Below are 5759 nucleotides of genomic sequence, written 5' to 3' on the forward strand. Positions count from 1 at the left end.
TGAGTCTAAGCATGCCGAAATAAATGAAAATGGTGGTTGAACCACTCAACAACTTCAATCAAAATTCAGTCAATAAACATAAACTTGAAACAATGCTTAACATTTTTCAACAATAAAATCCCAACAACCCTATTCTCATCATCAATTTATACAATTCATCATTAGCATGCACAACAAAAACACAAAATTAACTAAACAAAAATAAAAAATTTGTCAAATTTTTCCCACCCCTAAACTAAAGATGACATTGTCTCCAATGTCACATTATGCACAAATTAGCAATAGAAAAACAAAATTGACAAAGGTACGAGATAGTTCGCTAATTAATCCGTGAAGTTGAAGTTTCGCTCAATAGTGTGCACACCCGGTCCTTGACTTTTTCATCTCCAAAATCTGTAAAAACAATTGAAAACTGTGGTGTCCACTGTGTTAGAAAAATTCACTGACTAATATAAAAATATTACAACCCTAATCTTGTCTTTACATCAACTACAAAATTAAAACAAAAATGAAACAACTAAAACAATCCAAAACAAAAAGTATCAACTGAGTTCAATGTTCGAAATGAAATACAGAAACAACTAAAACAAACAAAAATAACAAACAAAAACAGGTGCTCAGGTACTCATTCTTCGGCATCCTCGTCTCCCTCGACGTCGTCCTCTTCTGATCCGGAGCCCATCCACTCATCTGAATCCCAATCAGCCCATTGGAATTCTGCAGTATCAACGTTGAGCTTGTTGAAGCTACTCTTCTGCATTTCATACATCATATGGGTCTGCTCTGCCAGCCAATCCTGACGTTTTGCCATACGTCTCATTTGACCCATCATCTAATGCATCATCGTCTGGACGATGTGGATGATATGGCTATGGAACTGGATGATGTGGCAGTGCCTTGTGTGGTTCTCTGTTGTTTTGTCCCTACGCTTGGTTGCTCATCGTCTGGACGTTCAAGATGCCTATGATAATAGTCTGAGTCGAGAACTGAGGCAGCGTGGATAAATGGCTCATCATCATGTACCTCAATTCCTGCTTGAGTGCACAAAGCTGTAATGAGATGTGGCAAAGGGTAACTCCCTCGCCCTAGTTTGGCTGCATGTTGAATGTTGTTCAGGATAATTTGTCCCACATCCATTCTCTTTCCTGTGGCAATAGAATAGAGCAATAATGCCTTCTCATAAGTCATCGTACTATAGTGCGTTTCCGGCATCATCCTTGCACTAATAAAATACTACCACAACCGAGCCATCGGTGTCAAATTAGTTCCCTTGATGCTCTTCTTGCCCTTTTTTGAAACCTCCCAAATGGTGTTCGGTTTTGTAATAACCGGAAGAATGATATCATCCTCAAACTGTGTCTTTTTAAAATCCGCATAATCATATCGGTCAATCTTAGGCAGGTTATAAAATTCATTGATGAACTTCGCAGTAAATGCCACATCAGTGCCCCTCACAAACACAGTACCAGATTCACACTCCGGGAGGTTGGCATAAAACTCTCTCACTAGCTGTTCTACAACCGCTTGTGTAGGTGCACTAATAAATAGTTCCAAATGTCTCCCTCGACTCCAATCCATAGCCTAGCTCGCGGTCAATCCACGCTCAGGAATAAATCCTTTATCTTTCCTTTGGGCTGCCCCTTCATAGCATGTCCGAACCTTGTCATTTACAAACCGGTTGTCCACTTTCTTTCCTTTTCCTTTACCCTTTGATGGTACCTTGAGCAGCATTTTCCCAAAACTACCAATCAACTCAACAATTCACTCAAACACATTCAACCCTAAGCGCCCTATGAATAACCACAATCAATCCTACAGTAAAACAACACTTCCAAAATTCGCACCTAGACCCCTAAACTACAATTTTTCCAAACTCAACCAAACACTCCAAAATTCAAAATCCACACTCCTCAATACCACACAATGTACAATCAACACTTCCTCAAGCAAAATCAATGCACAATATCACAAAAATTTCACAACTCAACCAACAATCAATATTTTCAGATCCACAACTATAAACTCTAAATTATGCGATTAAAAGCTTAGGGAACTTGAAATCTTACCAAATCTAGGAAGTATTTACCACCAATTTAGTCAAAATCATCCGAGATTGCAAAACCCCCAAATTCTTGAAACCACAAATTTCTTCAATTTTTCGCAAAGATCTTTGTTAGAACAAGTTGTTTTGGTGTTTAGAACGGTTAAGGAGTGAGAAACTTTGCTGGGAAATCACTGGGAAGGCTCTGGATTGAAGTAGGAAAATTTTCTCTCAAATGGGTTTGAAGTTTTTGCGTTGAAAATGAAAAGTCGTGTGGGTATTTATAAAAACCAGGTTTCGCCACGGCAAAGTTCTTCACTTGAAAACCCTAAAAACCAAACCCAGTCGATGCCGCGGCAAAGAAAAATTCTTCGCCGTGGTGAAAAATTACAGAAGCTCATCGCCATGGTGAAGAAAGTGCCTTGGCAAAGAACTTTCTTCACCGTGGCAAAATTTCCCTTAATGATTTTTGCCCAACTTGCTTCGCCGTGGCGAAACAAAATTTTTCGCTGCGGCGGAAAAATACAGAGGCGCATCACCTCGATGAAATAGATACTTCGCCGTGGCGAAGTCTGGGACTTTTTGAATTCCCAATTTTTCAAAATGTGCTTCGCCGTAGTGAAAACTGGACAAATTCCATTTTCCGCCTTGATTCGATAATTCACCTGAAACACCCAAAAACACACATATTAGACTTCATCTAAAAATAATAAGAAACTAAACAATTTCAAAATAATAAATAAACAACAACAAATGAAAACACTTGGGTTGCCTCCCAAGGAGTGCTTGTTTATAGTCAGCAAGCTCGACTTTCTCAAATCTTCACGTCAGTCTGAACTATCCAAGTACATCACATCCTGAAAATTTCCCTTGCGCTGGAGCTTCAGTTGTTGATGATCTTTTTCACTCAGGGTCTTTGTTGAGAGCTTAGCCACCCATTTCCATCCCTTGGTCATTAATTTGGTGGTTCGACTCTTCTCACCTACCGCTTTCTGTTTTCTTGACTTTCCCTCACCTTTTTTGAGCTGAGAAATCCGTTTCTTGTGAAGACACAATCTCGAGTGTGGCTCATCCTAGGATGTTGTGCAACCTTTTATGTTATGGTCCTCATTCTCGAACTGATTCGGCTTGACCATGCATCCCTTAATTTTCAAATTAGGATTGTTTAGTTAGGGAGTTTCAATTTTTGACTGATCCACCAAGTCGATTTTTAAACATGACTCTTGCTTCGGTGGAACTTTCATCGACTCAAGGACATTAAATGTTACTTCTTCATCTTGCATCCTTGTGATCAACTTCCCTTCTTGTACGTCAATTAAGGCTCTTCCAGTAGCCAAGAATGGTCATCCCAAGATAAGAGGAATCTCCTTGTCTTCTTCCATATCTAACACAAAGAAGTCTGCAGGAAAGATAAACTTGTCCACCTTAACCAACACATCCTCTACAATGCCCCTCGGATGCTTTATGGATCTATCTGGAACCTGCAAGCATATGGTTGTCGACTTCACTTCTCCAATTCCTAATTTCCTGAAAACAGAAAAAGGCATAAGGTTTATGCTTGCACCCAGATCACACAAAACCCTATCGAATGTGAAATTTTCTATAACACAAGGGATAATGAAACTCCCTAGGTCTTTGAGTTTCAGAGGCAGCTTCTTTTGTAGAATGGCACTGCATTCTTCCGTGAGCATCACTGTTTCCTCATTATCCAACTTCCTTTTGTTTGATAAAATTTCCTTGAGAAATTTCACATAGCTAGGCATCTGTTGTAATGCATCTGCAAAAGGAATGTTAATATGCAGTTTCTTAAAAACATCAAGAAATTTAATGAACTGCTTATCCTGAATTTCTTTTCTGAGTCTCTGAGGAAAAGGCACGGGTGGAGTGTGATGTGCCAACTCTGGTGGTATCTCAGGGAATGGCAATTTCTCTTTCCTTTTCTTTTGCCTCTCTTCCCGCTTCCACTCATCTTCCCTAGGGCTAGGTGGTTTCTCTTCAACAATGATTTCTTCATCAACTTCCTCATCAGATTCTTCACTTTTCTTTGATGGGGTTTTCTCTTTCCCTGATCATTCCACCTCTTCTAAAACTGTCCCACTTCTCAAAGTTATTGCATTCACTTGCTCACATGGGTTAGTCATTGTGTTGCTTGGTAAAGACCCCTTTGGTCTCTCATTTAGCTTTTCAGCCAATTGCCCTATCTGTACCTCTAGATTCCAGATAGACGTCCCTTGATTTCTAAAATTCGTTCTCGTCTCATTCATAAAACCTGTGGTCTCTTGCATAAATTTCCTGAACATGTCCTCCAATTTTGTCACTCTTAGGTCTCCTGGTTGATTATTCACCCCTGTTTGGTTAGTTGGCAATGCTTTTTGGTTCCATTGATTGTTTTGCTGGTTCTGATTGCCCCAAGACAGATTTGGATGATTCGTCCAACCCGGATTATATGTGTTGGAATAGGGATTGTTTGGTTGCCTCTGATTTCCTGCCAAGTAGTTAACCTGCTCCGATGATGACGATGATGAAGTAAATGTGTTCCCCACTTGACACTCACTACTCACGTGACTACCTGCACAAAAATCACAAGTTAGTGGAGGAGGTTGAATAGAGTTTACCTGCATATTTCCCAACTATTTCTGAAGTGTTGTGAGTTGGGCTGAAATGGTTGTATATGCATCAACTTAATGAAGACCCATAGATTTCTTCGGTTGCACCCTTTCATTAGGTCTTTGATAATTGTTGCTTGCCAGAACTTCAAGCAACTCGTGAGCTTCTTCCGGAGTCTTATTTTGCAGTGCTCCTCCCGATGTTGCATCCACCATAGTTTGCACATTCACCATTAATCCGTTATAAAATGTTTGGACTTGCATCCAAATTGGCAACCCATGATGTGGACACCTTCTCAGTAATTCTTTGTATCTCTCCCAAGCCTCATACAATGATTCCGACTCTTCCTGTAGAAACGATGTGATATCATTTCTTAGCTTTGCCGATTTTGCTGGAAGAAAGAATTTGGTCAGGAACTTCTGTGCTAAATCGTTCCATGTTGTGATCGTTCCTGTTGTTAATGCCATTAACCATCCCTTAGCTTTATCTTTCAATGAAAATAGGAATAGTCTCAATCTGATGGCGTCATCTGACACTCCGTTTCACTTGAAAGTATCACAAATCTCCAAAAAATTGGCAATGTGTAGATTTGGATCTTCCTTCAAATCTCCCCTAAACTATACCAATTGCTGGATCATCTGGATGATAACCGGCTTTATTTCAAAAATGTTGGCTTGGATCGCTGGTCTCGTAATGCTTGAACCACTACCATCAACTGTGGGAACTGAAAACTCCCTTAGTGTTCTATTTTTTTACCATCTCTACAACTATGACCTCTGGTTCCACTGGAGCCTCTCTTTCTCTTCTTTCTCTGTTCAGTCTTCCCGTGGTTCTTTCAATCTCAAGATCAACAGGAACCACTAGCTGACGCCTTGCTCTTTGCATAAACTACACAGAAAAATAGAACGAGTGACATCACAAACCAACCTAAAAGAATAACAAAAATTAAACAAACAATAATTGAGCAAAAATAAAGCTCCAATCTAGCTAACACAAGAAAAATTTAATGTTAACATAAAACTCAATCCCCGACAACAGCGCCAAAAACTTGATGCATTGTTACTACAATATGCATAAATAGCAAGTACACTAGTCGCACAAAGTAATAAAG

At 39.6% G+C, this 5759-nt stretch overlaps 1 non-coding gene across 1 annotated transcript; it reads left to right on the top strand.

Moving 5' to 3' along the window:
- Positions 1 to 4921: 4921 nt before the first annotated feature.
- Positions 4922 to 5028, top strand: LOC116122471. The gene has a single exon (XR_004126906.1). It is a non-coding gene; the product is annotated as a small nucleolar RNA R71 (small nucleolar RNA).
- Positions 5029 to 5759: the final 731 nt, after the last annotated feature.

This window comes from Pistacia vera, unplaced genomic scaffold (assembly GCF_008641045.1).
Source record: "Pistacia vera cultivar Batoury unplaced genomic scaffold, PisVer_v2 Contig1342, whole genome shotgun sequence".
Lineage (NCBI taxonomy): Eukaryota > Viridiplantae > Streptophyta > Magnoliopsida > Sapindales > Anacardiaceae > Pistacia > Pistacia vera.